This window comes from Bos mutus, chromosome 23 (assembly GCF_027580195.1).
Source record: "Bos mutus isolate GX-2022 chromosome 23, NWIPB_WYAK_1.1, whole genome shotgun sequence".
Taxonomy (NCBI): Eukaryota; Metazoa; Chordata; class Mammalia; order Artiodactyla; family Bovidae; genus Bos; species Bos mutus.
This window is the reverse complement of record NC_091639.1, coordinates 14,565,623-14,583,702: the sequence shown is the minus strand read 5'-3', so window position 1 is coordinate 14,583,702 and position 18,080 is coordinate 14,565,623.

Genomic DNA, 18,080 nt, shown 5'->3' with positions numbered 1-18,080 from the left:
TAGTACATGAACAGAGGACTTCCCGATGTACAAATTGAATTTAGAAAAGACAAGAACCAGAGATCAAATTGCCAACATCTGTTGGATCATAGAAAAAGCAAGAGCATACTAGAAAAACATTTACTTCTGCTTTGTTTACTATGTGAAGGTTTATGCGAAAGCCTTGACTAAATGGATCACAACAGACTGTGGAAAATTCTTAAACAGATGGGAATACCAGACTACCTTACCTGCCTTCTGAGAAACCTGTATGAAGGTCAAGAAGCAAGTTAGAAGCGGACATGGAACAACAGACTGGTTCCAAATTGGGAAAGGAGAATGTCAAGGCTGTATATTGTCACCCTGCTTATTTAACTTATATGCAGAGTACATCATGTGAAATGCCAGGCTGGATGAAACTCAATCTGGAATCAAGATTTCCAGGAGAAATATCAATAACCTCAGGTATGCAGATGACACCACCTTTATGCCAGAAATCAAAGAGGAACTAAAGAGCCTCTTGATGAAAGTGAAAGAGGAGAGTGAAAGCTGGCTTAAAACTCAACATTCTTCTCCTTAAGGGCCAGTCACCCTCTCGTTTACCCTCTAACAAATTTCTTTTTCTTGCCTGAAAAAAAATTCAACATTCATAAGATGAAGATCATGACATCTGGTCCCATCCCTTCATGGCAAATAGATGGGGAAGCAATGGAAACAGTGAGAGACTTTTATTTTCTTGGGCTCCAAAATCACTGCAGATGGTAACTGCACATGAAATTAAAAGACACTTGCTCCTTGGAGGAAAAGTTATGACAAACCTAAGCAGTGTATTAAAAAGCAGAGATACCACTTTTGCCAACAAAGGTTCATATAGTCAAAGCTATGGTTTTTCCAGTAGTCATGTATGGATGTGAGAGTGGACCATAAAGAAGACTGAGCATCGAAGAATTGATGCTTTTAAACTGTGGTGCTGGAAAAGACTCTTGAGAGTCCCTTGGACTGCAAGGATATCCAACCAGTCAATCCTAAAGGAAATCAACTCTGAATATTCATTGGAAGGACCGATGGTGAAGCACGAACACTTTGGCCACCTGATGCAAAGATCCAACTCATTAGAAAAGACCCTGATGCTGGGGAAGATTGAGGGCAGGAGAAGGGGGTTGCAGAGCATGAGACAGTTGGATAGCGTCACCGACTCAATGAACACGAGTTTGAGCAAACTCCAGGAGATCGTGAAAGACAAGGAAGCCTGGTGTGCTGCAGTCCTTGGGATCACAGAGAGTCAGGCATGACTGAGCAACTTAACAAAGAGTTTCAAGGTATCCTAAATGTATTATATATTTAATAAATGTGTGTTGAGTTGATGAGTTTAGGTTTAAAAGAAATACATTTTAGGGTTTTTTTTTTTTTTTAAGGCCAGATCTAGTCATCACTGAAATGAGAATCAAAACCACAGTGAGATAATCAACCTCATGCTAGTCAGAATGGCTATCAAAAAGAACACAAATAACAAATGTGGGTAAGAATGTGAAGATATGTGAAGATAAGGGAGCCCTCATATACCGTTGGTAGGAATGTAAATTGGAGAAGCTTCTGTGGAAAACAGTATGAAGATCCCTCTAAAAACTAAAAATAGAACTACCATATGATCTAATAATTCCACTTCTGGATGTATATTCAAAAAAGCCCCCAAACACTAATTTGAAAAGAAACATGCAATCTTTTGTTCCTAGCAACCTTACTTATAATTACTAAGGTATGGGAGCAACCTAAGTGTCCATTATCAGATGAATGGATAAAGATGCAGTGTACACACACACACATATAGAATATGCACACACACAATGGAACGCCGCTCAGCCATAAAAAGAATGGGAATTTTGCCATTTGTAGTACCGTGGAGGAACTTGGCACTATGTGAAGTGAAATAAGTCAGAGAAAGATAAATACTGAATGATATCCCTTATACGTGGAACCTAAAATATACAACAAGCTAGTGAATAAAACAGAAAAGCAGCCGACTCATAGATACAGAGAACAGACTAGTGATTACCAGTGGGGAGAGGGAAGGGAGAGTCAACACAGGAATAGGGTAGAAAAGGGGTTATTATGGGATTATATGAAGTCATGCGTGCGAAACTTTTGAAAATTATAAAACTTTAAAGAATCTTTCAGTTAATTCTATTTTAGTTTTAAGGTTGCCATACAGAACATAAACATTATTCAGTAGTTGCAAAGACTCAGTAAGTATTTCAGCCTGAGATTTTGACAGGCTAAGAGAGAAAAAGGCAGAAATTGGGAGGAGAAAAGAGAAATTGGTGGGTGGTCCCAGGACAGGTTGTGGGTGTGCCCCCTGGACTGTGTAGGCTCAAGGCAGTGAGCAGAGGTCCATTCTGTACACCCTTCTCCACACTGGCCGCACATTACAACCACAATAGGAAGTTGATAAAGAAGTGGTTGATGCCCAGCTTTGTGAGAGACTGTATCTTATTTCTCTTCTTGTCTCCAGCCCTTGGCATAGTGCGGGGCATGTAATGAAGATTCAGTAAGTGTTTGTTGAATGAATGAAGGATTGAATGCATTAGTTTAATGCATCGTTGGGTTTGACAGTTTTGATGGAGTCATTTTTGTGCTGGGAAACATCTTTTCTACTTGTCAGAATTAGTTTTTGAAATAAGGGCATGTGTTTTCAGGGAATTCTGAAAGCGCATTATGTGAAATAATCACTTAGGTAGGCAGTATACATAGTCTGAACTCACCACCACCCCCACCATCCATTAACTAATGCATTTGCTTATTTATCAAATGTCATGTCTGGCCACATAAAGGATGCAGGTAAAAGATGCTGAAGACCCATTCTCTGCCCTCGAAGAGCTCACAGTGGGACCAGAAAGACAAGATCCGGAGCATGTGCTGCAGGTTGGAGGGATCCCAGCATTCTCAACCGCACAGTGACTGGTTGCTGTGTCCTTGTTTTCCTGTAAGTTCAGAGCCACCTCATCTCTTGGCGCCTGAAGGTTCCCCAGGAGAGCAACAGCACCCCTCAGCAGCCTCTTGTCTGGGTGAAGTAAAGCCTGCCCTTGTTCTGAAATTGGATGCTGCCTTTGCAACAAACCAGTACCAGTTATTGCAGTGACGGTCCAAAGGAGCAGACCGTGCATTCCCCGTTGCCCATAGAGGTCGTGGGGTGGCTAAACCAGCCCCCAACCCCGAAAGATCCTCAGGAAAGTTCTAGGCTCAGTGAGTGATGTGCTGAGGCCCAGGAGGAAGGGTGTTTGCTGAGAGAAGGCTCAGCCCTCCTGCTGCTGCTAAGTCGCTTCAGTCAGCTTTGTCTAATCCCTAAACTTATGTTAGGCTATTCACTTTTCACTTTCATGCATTGGAGGAAATGGCAACCCACTCCAGTGTTCTTGCCTGGAGAATCCCAGGGACAGTGGGGCCTGGTGGGCTGCCGTCTATGGGGTCGCGCAGAGTCGGACACGACTGAAGCAACTTAGCAGCAGCAGCAGGAGCTCCAGGAATGATTGCAAGCTGCTGTCCCTGCCACCCCTCAGGCTCCAGGAGAGGAGCTGCTGCTGACCCCATCACGTGCTCTGCGGGCATGCATTAGCTACCCCTGCGGCCAAGAACCCCAGGACAGGGGACCAGTTGCCTCATCTGCATACTCCCTATCAAGGGGAAGATGGCCAGCACATTCCAAGAAAAGAGACAAGCGTCCACACTAAACACAGCCCTCACCCCAAATACATTAAACCCGCACAAGCTACATAGGGGTGTTCCCACATATAAATAACCTTGTAAGACCACAGTAAGATAATTGTTTTTCCTAAACTCACAGAATAAGAGAAATACAAGCAAAATGAAGAAACGGAAGAGCCACTCCCAGTTAAAAGACCAAGAGAATTCCCCTAAAAAAACAATGAAACAGACCTCTTCAGACTAATAGACACTGATTTCAAAAAGGAGATAATGAAGACACTGAAGGAGTTAAGAAAGATGATTGACAGAAATGCAGAGGAACTGTAAAATGAAACTGGAAACTATAAAGAGGAACCAAGGAAAATTAGAAAATTCATTTGCCAAGATGAAAGCTGAGCTAAAGACAATGAATAGCAGGATGATTAATGCAGAAGAACAAATAAGTGACCTGGAAGATAGAATATTGGAAGTCACCCATTCAGGACTGTAGACAGAAAGCCAAATTAAAAAAAAAGCAAAATTATATAAATTAACTTATTTACAAAACAGACTTACACTTGGAGAAAAAATTATGGTTACCAGATGGGAAGGTGAAGGAAAGAGAGATACTGGGAGTTTGAGATGGGCATGTACACACTGCTATATTTAAAATGGATAACCAACAAGGACCTACTGTATAGCACAGGGAACTCTGCTCAATATTCTGTAACCTAAATGGGAGAAGAATTTGCAAAATAATAGATACTTGTGTATGTATAATTGAATCACTTTGCTGTACGCCAGAAACTAACACAACATTGTTAAGCAATGATACTCCAATATAAAATAATTTTTTTTAAATGAAAGCAATATAAGACACCTATGGGATAAAGTGTGCCAAACTATATATAAGAGGCATTCCAGTAGGTGAAGAAAGAGAAACAGGTATTGAAAATGTATTTGAGGAAATTATGGCTGAAAACTTCCCAAACCTAAAGAAGAAAACATATCCAGATACAAGAAGCACAGAGGGTCCCAAACAAAATAAGCCAAAACAGACCTACACCAAGACATATTATAATAAAAATGGCAAATGTTAAAGAGAGGATGCTAAAGGCAGAAGAGAAAGAGTTAATTACAAGGGAACCCCCCCCCCCGCCACATAAGGCTGTCAAGCTGGTTTCTCTCCAGAAACATTTGCAGGCCAGAAAGGGAGTGGCAAGATATATTCAAAGCCCTGAAAGGGGAAAATCTACAGCCTAGGATACTCTACCTAGCAAGATTATAATTTAGAATAGAAGGAGAGAGAATTTCTTGGACAAGCAAAAACTAAAAGAATACAGCAATACTTCAGTCGCTCAGTCGTGTCGGACTCTTTGTGACCCCATGGACTGCAGTGCGCCAGGCTTCCCTGTCCATCACCAACTCCTGAAGCTTGCTCAAACTCATGTCCGTTGAGTTGGTGATGCCATCCAGCCGTCTCATCCTCTGTCATCCCCTTCTCCTACCTTCAATCTTTCCCAGCATCTGGTCTTTTCCAATGAGTCAGTTCTTCGCATCAGGTGGCCAAAGTATTGGAGTTTCAGCTTCGGCATCAGTCTTTCCAATGAATATTCAGGACTGGTTTCCTTTAGGATGGACCTTTGGGATCTCCTTGCAGTCCAAGGGACTCTCAAGGCTCTTCTCCAACACCACAGTTCAAAAGCATCAATTCTTCAGTGTTCAACTTTCTTTATAGTGCAACTCTCCCATCCATACATGACTACTGGAAAAAACATAGCTTTAACTAAACGGACCTTTGTTGGCAAAGTAATGTCTCTCTTTTTTAATATGTTGCTTAGGTTGGTAATAGCTTTTCTTCCAAGGAACGAGTGTCTTTTCATTTCATGGCTGCAGTCACTATTTGCAGTGATTTTGGAGCCTCCCCCAAAATAAAGTCTGTCACTGTTTCCATTGTTTCCCCATCTATTTGCCATGAAGTGATGGGACAGCAATACTAAACCTATCCTAAAAGAACTTTGGAAGTGTTTCTCTAAATAGAAAAGAAGTAAGCATCTATTAGGAAGAGAAAATCACAATTGGAAAGCAAGTCACCTAAATAACCCAGAGTGTGCTAAGTTGCTTCAGTAGTGCATGACTCTTTACAACCCTGTGGACTGTAGCCCACCAGGCTCCTCTGTCCATGTAATTCTCCAGGCAAGAATACTGAAGTGGGCTGCCATGCCCTCCCCTCCAGGGGATCTTCCCACCCAGGGATCGAACCCACATCTTTTATGTCTCCTGCATTGGCAGGCGGGTTCTTTACTACTAGTGTCATCTGGGAAGCCCAAATAAGCCAGTACACAGATTAAAATTTATATATATATATATATATATATATATATATATAAAAGTGATGATAACCACAATGAACAGCAAAAAGATGAATGTGAAGATATAAAATAGGACATCAAAATCACAAAGTACAGGAGAGGAGAGTAAGAAAATGTAGATTTTTTTTTTTTTCACTTCCTAGAACATGTTTGTGGAGAAGGCGATGGCACCCCACTCCAGTACTCTTGCCTGGAAAATCCCATGGATAGAGGAGCCCTGTAGGCTGCAGTCCATGGGGTCGCTCAGAGTCGGACAGGACTGAGCGACTTCACTTTCACTTTTCACCTTCATGCACTGGAGAAGGAAATGGCAACCCACTCCAGTATTCTTGCCTGGAGAATCCCAGGGACGGGGGAGCCTGGTGGGCTGCCGTCTATGGGGTCGCACAGAGTTGGACACGACTGAAGTGACTTAGCAGAACATGTTTGAGCCTATGTGACTACCAAGTAGATACAGGAAGCAGTTCACATGCCTGAAAAACAAAGTAACCACAAATAAAAAACATACAACAGATTCAGAGAATAACCTAAAAGAAGAGAACAGAAGTATACTACAAAAGAAAATCATCAAGCCACAAAAGGAAAAATAAAGGGACAGAAAAGAAATATAAAATCAAGGGGAAAACAAGGTTTAACATTGCAATAAATACATATCTATCAATAGTTACCTTATATGCCAATGGGCTAAATGGTGCAATCAAAAGACATGAGTGGCGGGCAGACTGGATAAAAAAGAAACAGCGGACAAGAGACTAACTTTAGGGCAGAGGGTGCACATGGATTCAAAGTGAAGGGATGGAAAAAGATATTTCATGCAAACAGAAATGACAAGAAAGTAGGGGTTGCGATACTTAAACAAAATAGACTTTAAAACAACGATCCTAAAGATAAAGAAGGACACTATAGAGTGATAAAAGGGTCAATGCAAGGAGAGGATTTTACACTTATCAGCATATATGCACCTAGTACAGGAGCACTCAGTTACATAAAACAAACACTAACAGACATAAAGGGAGAAATTGACAGGACTACTGTAACAGCAGGAGATTTTTACACCCCACTCACATCAATGGGCAGATCTTCTAGACTGAAAAGCAGTAGTATAACAGAGATCCCACATGATACAATAGAACAGTTAGACTTAAATGATATATTCAGGACATTACATCCAAAAAAACCCCCCAGAATACATATTCAAGTGCACATGGAACATTCTCTAGGATTAACCACATATTAGGGCAGAAAACAAGCCTCAACAAATTTAAAATTATAGAAATTATCTCAAGCATCTTTTCTAACAATGACATGAAACTAAAAATTAACCACAGGAAAAGAAATGACAAGATAGTGATTACACGGAGACTAATAATATATGTCACTAAAATATCAGTGGTCAGTGATGAAATCAAAGAGGAAATGTAAAAATACCTTGAGACAAGTGACAATGAAAACACAACTGTGCAAAATTTATGAGTTGCAGGAAAAGCAATTCTTAGAGGGAAGTTCACAGTAATACAAGCTTTCCTCAAAAAACAAGAAAAATCCCAAGCAACCTAACCTACCACCTAAAAGAATTAGAGAATGAACAAACAAAACATATCAGAGAGGAAATAAATAGAGACTTTAAAAGCAATAGAAAAAATTTTAAAAATGAATAAATCCAAGAGCTAGTTCTTTGAAAGGCTAAATAAGATTGACAAACCTCTCACCACATTTGCTGAGAAGAAATGAGAGCCCAAGTAAACAAAATAAGAAATGAAAAGAGGACATAAACAACCAATACCACAGATATACAAAGAGCCATAAGGGAATGCTATGAATAACTATTTAATAATAATATGCCAACAAATTAGACAGCCTCAAAGAAATGGAGAAGTTTCTACAGCCCACTAAAATTGAATCAAGAAGAAATAGATAATTTGAACAGACCAATCATGAAGTGAAATAGAATCTGTAATTTTAAAGCTCCCTACAAACAAAAGTCTGGGACCAGATGGCTTCACAGATGAAGTCTACCAAACACACAAAGAAGAACCTATACTGAACCTTCTCAAATCCTTCCAAAAAATTGAAGAGGGAAAACTCCCAAAGACACTCTATGAAGCCACCATCACCCTGATACCAATACCAGACAAAGAGAACCAAAAGAGAAAATTTCAGGCCAATATCTTTGATGAATATAGATTGAAAAATTCTCAACAAAATATTATCAAACTGAATCCAATAACACATAAAAAAGATCATACACCATGACCAAGTGGAATTCAACCCAAGTTCACAAGTTTGCTTCAACATACACAAATCAATGTGGTATGCCATAGACAAAAGACAAAGCCTACATGATCATCTCAACAGATGCAAAAAAAGCAGCTGACAAAATTCAGCACCCATTAATGATAAACTCACCAAAGTGGGCACAGATGGAACATATCTCAACATAATAAAAGCTATTTATGGCAAATGCACAGCCAATACAACATTCAACAGTGAAAAGCTGAAAGTCTTCCCACTAGTCTTAGCCACAGCTATCAGGAAAAAGAAAGAAAAGATCCAAATTGGAAGGGAAGAGGTAAAATTGTCATTATATGCAGATGACGTGATACAATATAGAGAAAACCCTAAGGACACCACATAAAGACTACTAGAACTGAAATGAATTCAGCAAGGTAGCAGGATACAAGATTAACATATGGAAATCAGTTGCATTTCTTTAACAATGAAATATCAGAAAGACAATGTTAAAAAAAAAAAATTTAAATCACACCCCCCCAAAGTAAAATACTTAGGAATAAACCTGACAAAGGAGGTGAAAGATGTACATGTTGAAAACTATAAAACATTAATAAAGGAAACTTAAGATGATTCAAAGAAATGGAAAGATACCTCATGCTCTTGGATTAGAAGAATTAGTATTGTTAAAATGACCATACTACCCAAGCAATCTGCAGATTTAATGTGAGCCCTATCAAGTTAACCATGACATTTTTCACAGAACTAGAACAAATAATCCTAAAATTTATATGAAACCATAAAAGACACAGAATTGCTAAAGCAATCCTAAAGAAAAAGAATAAAATAGGAGGCATACCCTCCCAGACTTGAGAAACTACAAAGCCACAGTGACCAAAACAGCATAGTATTGATACGAAAACAGACATACTGACCAAGAGAACAGAATAGAAAGCCCAGAAATAAACCCACATACCCACAGTCAATCTTCAACAAAGGCAAGACTCTACGATGGGAAAAGACACTCTCTTCCCCTAGTCATGTTGGGAAAGTTGAACAGCCACATGTAAATTGGTGACATTAGAACACTCTCACCAGACACAGAAATAAACTCAAAATGGCTGAAAGACTTAAACATAAGACATGACACCATAAAACTCCTGGAAGATCTCATAGGCAAGACATTTCCTCACATAAATCATACGATGTTTTCTTAGGTCAATCTCCAACGGCAAGAGAGACAAAAATAAACAAATGAGATCTAACCAAACTTACGAGCTTTTGCACAGCAAAGGAAACCATGAGCAAAACAAAAGACAACCTACAGAATGGGAAAAAATATTTGCAAATGATGCAACTGACAAAGGCTTAATTTCCAAATATACAAACAGTTCATATAATTCAACAACAGCAGCAAAATAACCATTAAAAAAAAGGGTTCAGAAGACCTAGACAGACATGTATCCAAAGAAGAAATGCATATGGCCAATAGGCACATGGAAAGATGCTCAACATCTCTAATTATTAGAGAAATGCAAACAAAACTACTGTGAAGTACCACTTCATTCCAGTCAAAATGGCCATCATTAAAAACTCTACAGGGACTTCCCTGATGGTCCAGTGGTTAAGGCTCCATGCTCCCAATGCAGGGGGCACTGGCTTGATCCCTGGTTAGGGAACTAAGATCCCACATGCTGTGTGGTTCAGTCAAAAATAAATAAATGTAACCCCACCCCTAAACTAAAAAACTACAAATACTGGACAGGATGTGGAGAAAAGGGGACCTCCTACTCTGTTGGTAGGAATTTTAGTTGGTGCAGCCACTATGGAAAACGGTATGGAGGCTCATCAGAAAGCTAAAAATAGAGCTACCATAGGATCCAGCAACCCCACTTCTGAGCATCTATCCAGACAAATCTCTAATTCAAAAACATAATGTGCATCCTGTATGCACAGCAGCACAATTCGCAATAACCAAGACATGGAAGCAACCTCAATGGCCATTGACAGAGGAGTGGATAAAGAAGATGTGGTGTGTATACACAACGGAATACTACTCAGCCATAAAAAAGAACGAAATGATGGCATCTGTAGCAACATGGATGCAGCTAGAGATTATCATACGAACTGAAGTAAGTTAGAAAAAGAAAGACAAACACCGTATCACATCCCTTATATGTGGAATCTAAAATATGACACACGTGAAGCTATCTACACAACAGAAGCAGACTCATAAACATAGAGGACAGCTCTGAGGTTGCTACAGGAGGGGGTTGCGCAGGGGCAGAGTGGGAGGCTAGGATTAGCAGATGTAAGCTGAAATATACAGAATGGATAAACAAGGTCCTACTATATAGCACAGAGAACTATATTCAATATCCTTTGATAAACCATAATGGGAAACAATATCAAAAAAGAATGTTTAAATATGTAAAAATCAATTTGCTGCACAGAAATGAAGATGACATTATAAATCAAGTGTACTTCAATTTAAAAAATAGCATTAAAAAAATCTAAAACATATGTGAGGCTACCTCCCATATGCTGAGAGGAAGAAAACTAGCAGTTACCAGCAATTCCTTTCACATTCATTACTTAATACAGCCTGGAAACTTGCCATTCATATCCTCGGCCAGGATATTTTTATGGTGGAAGCCAGGGCTTAGAGACTAAGTAACTTGCCCCAGGTCACCCAGCTTGTTCAAGTCGGTGAGCTGGGGCTTGGATCCTGGTCCAGGTAACTCTGAAGTCATCCTGCCTCCTTGTGAACAATCCCTTTAACAAAAAAATTTATTGCTGAAAGTAACTCTACAAGTTGCCTGGTCCAGTGGTTTCTGAATGCAGGTAGGCTGGCCCTGTCTCTTGGACATCCTGCTAAAGAGGCAGGATGGGAAGGATGGATCTGCTGTTGACAGAAAAACAGTGACTGCCACCGTCTAAGGGAGCAGCAGAAATCCTATCAGTGGAGGCTAATGGAAACCTTGCTCTGCTCTCAGTCTCTATGGATTAGAAAAGTGAGAGTCGCTCAGTCTGCTCTGACTCTTTGTGACCCTCATGAACTATACAGTCCATGAAATTCTCCAGGCCAGAATACTGGAGTGGATAGCCTTTCCCTTCTCCAGGGGATCTTCTCAACCCAGGGATCAAACCCAGGTCTCCTGCACTGCAGGCAGATTTTTTACCAGCTGAGCCACAAGGGAAGCCCCTGTGGGTTAGAAGGGAAGGAGTAAACTGGTAGAGTGGGAACCACACCAAATCACTGGACTCTGGTCAAGAGACGGCACACTGAGGGACTGCCCTGGTGGTCCAGTGGCTAAGACTCGTGCTTCCAGTGCAGGGGCCTGAGTTCGATCCCTGGTCAGGGAACTAGATCCCACATGCTGCACAATATTGAAGACTGAAGATCCCACGTCCTGCAACTAAGATCTGGCACAACTCTATACTGACTGAACGACTCTCGGCAAGCTGCTTAACCTCTCTGGGCTTCAGGTTACTCATCTATCAGATGGGAATAACAACTGGATCTCCTTAGTAGGTCATCACGCTTTCAAATTGTGCTGGAGAACACTCTTGAGAGTCCCTTGGACTGCAAGGTGATCAAACCAGTCAATAATTCTAAGAGAAATCAACCCCGAATACTCATTGGAAGGACTGAGGCTGAAGCTCCAATACTTTGGCCACCTGATGCAAATAGCTGACTCATTAAAAAATACCCTGTTTCTGGGAAGGATTGAGGGCAGGAGGAGAAGGGGGCGAGAGAGGATGAGATGACTGGATGGCATCACCGACTCAGTGGACATGAGTTTGAGTAAACTCTAGGACATAGTGAAGGACTGGGAAGCCTGGCATGCTCAGTCCGCGTGGTCTCGTGGAGTCAGATACAACTTAGCAACTGAACAGCAACTAGGTTATCATGAAATAAAATAAGAGAATACATAAAATGCTCTGAATAGTGGCTAGTGTTAAGTACTTAGTAAAAATTAGTGACTAGTATTACTGACATGTTTATTAAAATAATTTATGGACTTAAAAAATATTTGCAATATTATAATAAAGAGACTTTACCCTGAAAAAAATGATCTGGCAGAGTCAAATAAATAAATATTAAAAAGAGAGACAGAAGGCACTTTGAAGCTTCTGTCTGTGCTTGTGCTGCTACTGCTACAAGACATTTTGTTTAACGTGAAATATGCAAAGGTTGGCCTAGACCTTTGGGACCTGATGTATGTTGTGGGGAAAAAAACTACTTTGCTGGAGAAAGGAACAGAACTTTGGGGGGATTAGCCGTCCCTGCTTGGGAGCAGAAGAATGAGGCAGCAGACATTTGGGACCTGAGAAGAGGAATTCCCAGAGGGTTGACTGATCAGGGTGACATTTAAGAACAGAGCAGAATTGTTGGGCTGTTCTGGAAGGTTCGTCTCTTACTGCCATAGCTAGGGACACTTTTCAGTTTAAAGAAAGGGGGGGGGAGGAGCCAAGATGGCAGAGGAGTAGGATGGGGAGACCACTTTCTCCCCCACAAATTCATCAAAAGAGCATTTAAACGTCGAGTAAATTCCACAAAACAACTTCTGAATGCCGGCAGTGGACATCAGGCACCCAGAAAAGCAATCCAACTCTTCGAAAGGAGGTAGGAAAAAATATAAAAGACAAAAAAAGAGACAAAAGAGGGAGGGACGGAGTTCCATCCCAGGAAGGGAGTCTTAAAAAGAGAGAAGTTTCCAAACACCAGGAAACCTTCTCACTGCCGAATCTGTGCCGAGCTTTGGAAGCGCAGAGGGCAACATAACAGGAAGAAAAATAAATAAACAATTAAAACTCAAGATTGCGAGTCCTACGGTAACTCCCCCAGCGGAGAAGCAGCGCAGACGCCTGCATGCGCCATTAGCAAGCGGGGGCTGGGCAGGGAGGCGCAGCGCGGGCTGCATCGCTTAGAGTAAGAATCTGGCCTGAATACCCTGAGCACTATCTGAGCGAAAATAATTTGGGCTAGCAAACCAGACTGTGGGATATCTACCACGAAAAGCCAGCCCCAACCTAAGACACCGCCAGGCCCGTGCGGACGGAAAAAAAAAGAAGCAGAGATAGCCGGCTGCAGACCTTCCCCCTCCGGTGACAGGCAGCCAGAGCCGGAAGGGGGCAATCGCAGCCCCAGAGAGACATTATCTATAAAACTGTATGCAGGCTTCTTTGCTAACTAAAACTTTTTGGGGGTCTGGACGGTTAACATCTGCCTGAGAAGGTGCGCCGGTTTTACACCCAGATAACCGAGTGGCGGGGAGGCTATAAGTCGCAGCATTGGCGCTCGCCAAACACCTCATCACTTGAGCTGCTCGGACCTGGGAAGAGCACAAAACTCAGGCCCAACTGAGTCTGCGCCTCTGAGGACTACCCGAGTGCCTGAACCTGAGCGGCTTGGACCTGGGAGGTACATGCAACCCAGGGCCAGCCTCAGATTGTTCCCGGAGGAACAACCTAGAGCCCGAGCAGTGTGGGCAGGGAGGCTACATGCGCCGTGAGCGGGGGCAGACCCAGTGTGGCTGAGGCACTGCGAGCGCATGCCAGTGTTATTTGTTTGCAGCATCCCTCCCTCCCTCCCCACAGCGCGACTGAACAAAGAGAAGAAATACAGCTCCACCCATCAGAACACCGACACAAGCTTCCCTAACCAGGAAACCTTGACAAGCCACCTGTACAAACCCACACACAGCTAGGAAAAGCCACAATAAAGAGAACTCCACAAACTGCCAGAATACAGAAAGGACACCCCAAACTCAGCAATTTAAACAAGATGAAGAGACAGAGGAATAGCCAGCAGATAAAGGAACAGGATAAATGCCCACCAAACCAAACCAAAGAGGAAGAGATAGGGAATCTACCTGATAAAGAATTCCGAATAATGATAGTGAAATTGATCCAAAATCTTGAAATTAAAATGGAATCACAGATAAATAGCTTGGAGACAAGGATTGAGAAGATGCAAGAAAGGTTTAACAAGGACCTAGAAGAAATAAAAAAAGAGTCAATATATAATGAATAATGCAATAAATGAAATTAAAAACACTCTGGAGGCAACAAATAGTAGAACAACAGAGGCAGAAGATAGGATTAGTGAATTAGAAGATAGAATGGTAGAAATAAATGAATCAGAGAGAATAAAAGAAAAAACGAATTAAAAGAAATGAGGACAATCTCAGAGACCTCCAGGACAATATTAAACGCTACAACATTCAATCATAGGGGTTCCAGAAGAAGAAGACAAAAGAAAGACCATGAGAAAATACTTGAGGAGATAATAGTTGAAAACTTCCCTAAACTGGGGAAGGAAATAATCACCCAAGTCCAAGAAACCCAGAGAGTCCCAAACAGGATAAACCCAAGGCAAAACACCCCAAGACACATATTAATCAAATTAACAAAGATCAAACACAAAGAACAAATATTAAAAGCAGCAAGGGAACAACAACAAATAACACACAAGGGAATTCCCATAAGGATAACAGCTGATCTTTCAATAGAAACTCTTCAAGCCAGGAGGGAATGGCAAGACATACTTAAAATGATGAAAGAAAATAACCTACAGCCCAGATTATTGTACCCAGCAAGGATTTCATTCAAGTATGAAGGAGAAATCAAAAGCTTCTCAGACAAGCAAAAGCTGAGAGAATTCTGCACCACCAAACCAGCTCTCCAACAAATACTAAAGGATATTCTCTAGACAGGAAACACAAAAATGGTGTATAAATTCGAACCCCAAACAATAAAGTAAATGGCAACGGGATCATACTTATCAGTAATTACCTTAAATGTAAATGGGTTGAATGCCCCAACCAAAAGACAAAGACTGGCTGAATGGATACAAAAACAAGACCCCTACATATGTTGTCTACAGGAGACCCACCTCAAAACAGGGGACACATACAGACTGAAAGTGAAGGGCTGGAAAAAGATTTTCCATGCAAATAGGGACCAAAAGAAAGCAGGAGTAGCAATACTCATATCAGATAAAATAGACTTTAAAACAAAGGCTGTGAAAAGAGACAAAGAAGGTCACTACATAATGATCAAAGGATCAATCCAAGAAGAAGATATAACAATTATAAATATATATGCACCCAACACGGGAGCACCGCAGTATGTAAGACAAATGCTAACAAGTATGAAAGGAGAAATTAACAATAACACACTAATAGTGGGAGACTTTAATACCCCACTCACACCTATGGATAGATCAACTAAACAGAAAATTAACAAGGAAACACAAACTTTAAACAATACAATAGACCAGTTAGACCTAATTGATATCTATAGGACATTTCATCCCAAAACAATGAATTTCACCTTTTTCTCAAGCGCACATGGAACCTTCTCCAGGATAGATCACATCCTGGGCCATAAAGCTAGCCTTGGTAAATTCAAAAATAGAAATCATTCCAAGCATCTTTTCTGACCACAATGCAGTAAGATTAGATCTCAATTACAGGAGAAAAACTATTAAAAATTCCAACATATGGAGGATGAACAACACCCTGCTGAATAACCAACAAATCGCAGAAGAAATCAAAAAAGAAATCAAAATTTGCATAGAAACGAGTGAAAATGAAAACACAACAACCCAAAACCTGTGGGACACAGTAAAAGCAGTCCTAAGGGGAAAGTTCATAGCAATACAGGCACACCTCAAGAAACAAGAAAAAAGTCAAATAAATAACCTAACTCTACACCTAAAGCAACTAGAAAAGGAAGAAATGAAGAACCCCAGGGTTAGTAGAAGGAAAGAAATCTTAAAAATTAGAGCAGAAATAAATGCAAAAGAAACAAAAGAGATCATAGCAAAAATCAACAAAGCCAAAAGCTGGTTCTTTGAAAGGATAAATAAAATTGATAAACCATTAGCCAGATTCATCAAGAAACAAAGGGAGAAAAATCAAATCAATAAAATTAGAAACGAAAACGGAGAGATCACAACAGACAACACAGAAATACAAAGGATCATAAGAGACTACTATCAACAATTATATGCCAATAAAATGGACAACGAGGAAGAAATGGACAAATTCTTAGAAAAATACAACTTTCCAAAACTCGACCAGGAAGAAATAGAAAACCTTAACAGACCCATCACAAGCACGGAAATTGAAACTGTAATCAAAAATCTTCCAGCAAACAAAAGCCCAGGTCCAGACAGCTTCACAGCTGAATTCTACCAAAAATTTAGAAGAGCTAACACCTATCCTGCTCAAACTCTTCCAGAAAATTGCAGAGGAAGGTAAACTTCCAAACTCATTCTATGAGGCCACCATCACCCTAATACCAAAACCTGACAAAGATCCCACAAAAAAAAGAAAACTACAGGCCAATATCACTGATGAACATAGATGCAAAAATCCTAAACAAAATGCTAGCAATCAGAATCCAACAACACATTAAAAAGATCATACACCATGACCAAGTGGGCTTTATCCCAGGGATGCAAGGATTCTTCAATATCCGCAAATCAATCAATGTAATACACCACATTAACAAATTGAAAAACAAAAACCATATGATTATCTCAATAGATGCAGAGAAAGCCTTTGACAAAATTCAACACCCATTTATGATAAAAACTCTCCAGAAAGCAGGAATAGAAGGAACATACCTCAACATAATAAAAGCTATATATGACAAACCCACAGCAAACATTATCCTCAATGGTGAAAAATTGAAAGCATTTCCTCTAAAGTCAGGAACAAGACAAGGGTGCCCACTTTCACCATTACTATTCAACATAGTTTTGGAAGTTTTGGCCACAGCAATCAGAGCAGAAAAAGAAATAAAAGGAATCCAAATTGGAAAAGAAGAAGTAAAACTCTCACTATTTGCAGATGACATGATCCTCTACATAGAAAACCCTAAGACTCCACCAGAAAATTACTAGAACTAATCAATGATTATAGTAAAGTTGCAGGATATAAAATCAACACACAGAAATCCCTTGCATTCCTATACACTAATAATGAGAAAACAGAAAGAGAAATTAAGGAAACAATTCCATTCACCATTGCAACGAAAAGAATAAAATACTTAGGAATATATCTACCTAAGGAAACTAAAGACCTATATATAGAAAACTATAAAACACTGGTGAAAGAAATCAAAGAGGACACTAATAGATGGAGAAATATACCATGTTCATGGATTGGAAGAATCAATATAGTGAAAATGAGTATACTACCCAAAGCAATTTATAGATTCAATGCAATTCCTATCAAGCTACCAACAGTATTCTTCACAGAGCTAGAACAAATAATTTCACAATTTGTATGGAAATACAAAAAACCTCGAATAGCCAAAGCGATCTTGAGAAAGAAAAATGGAACTGGAGGAATCAACCTACCTGACTTCAGGCTCTACTACAAAGCCACAGTTATCAAGACAGTATGGTACTGGCACAAAGACAGAAATATAGATCCATGGAACAAAATAGAAAGCCCAGAGATAAATCCACGCACATATGGACACCTTATCTTTGACAAAGGAGGCAAGAATATACAATGGATTAAAGACAATCTCTTTAACAAGTGGTGCTGGGAAATCTGGTCAACCACTTGTAAAAGAATGAAACTAGAACACTTTCTAACACCATACACAAAAATAAACTCAAAATGGATTAAAGATCTCAATGTAAGACCAGAAACTATAAAACTCCTAGAGGAGAACATAGGCAAAACACTCTCTGACATACATCACAGCAGGATCCTCTATGACCCACCTCCCAGAATATTGGAAATAAAAGCAAAAATAAACAAATGGGACCTAATTAAACTTAAAAGCTTCTGT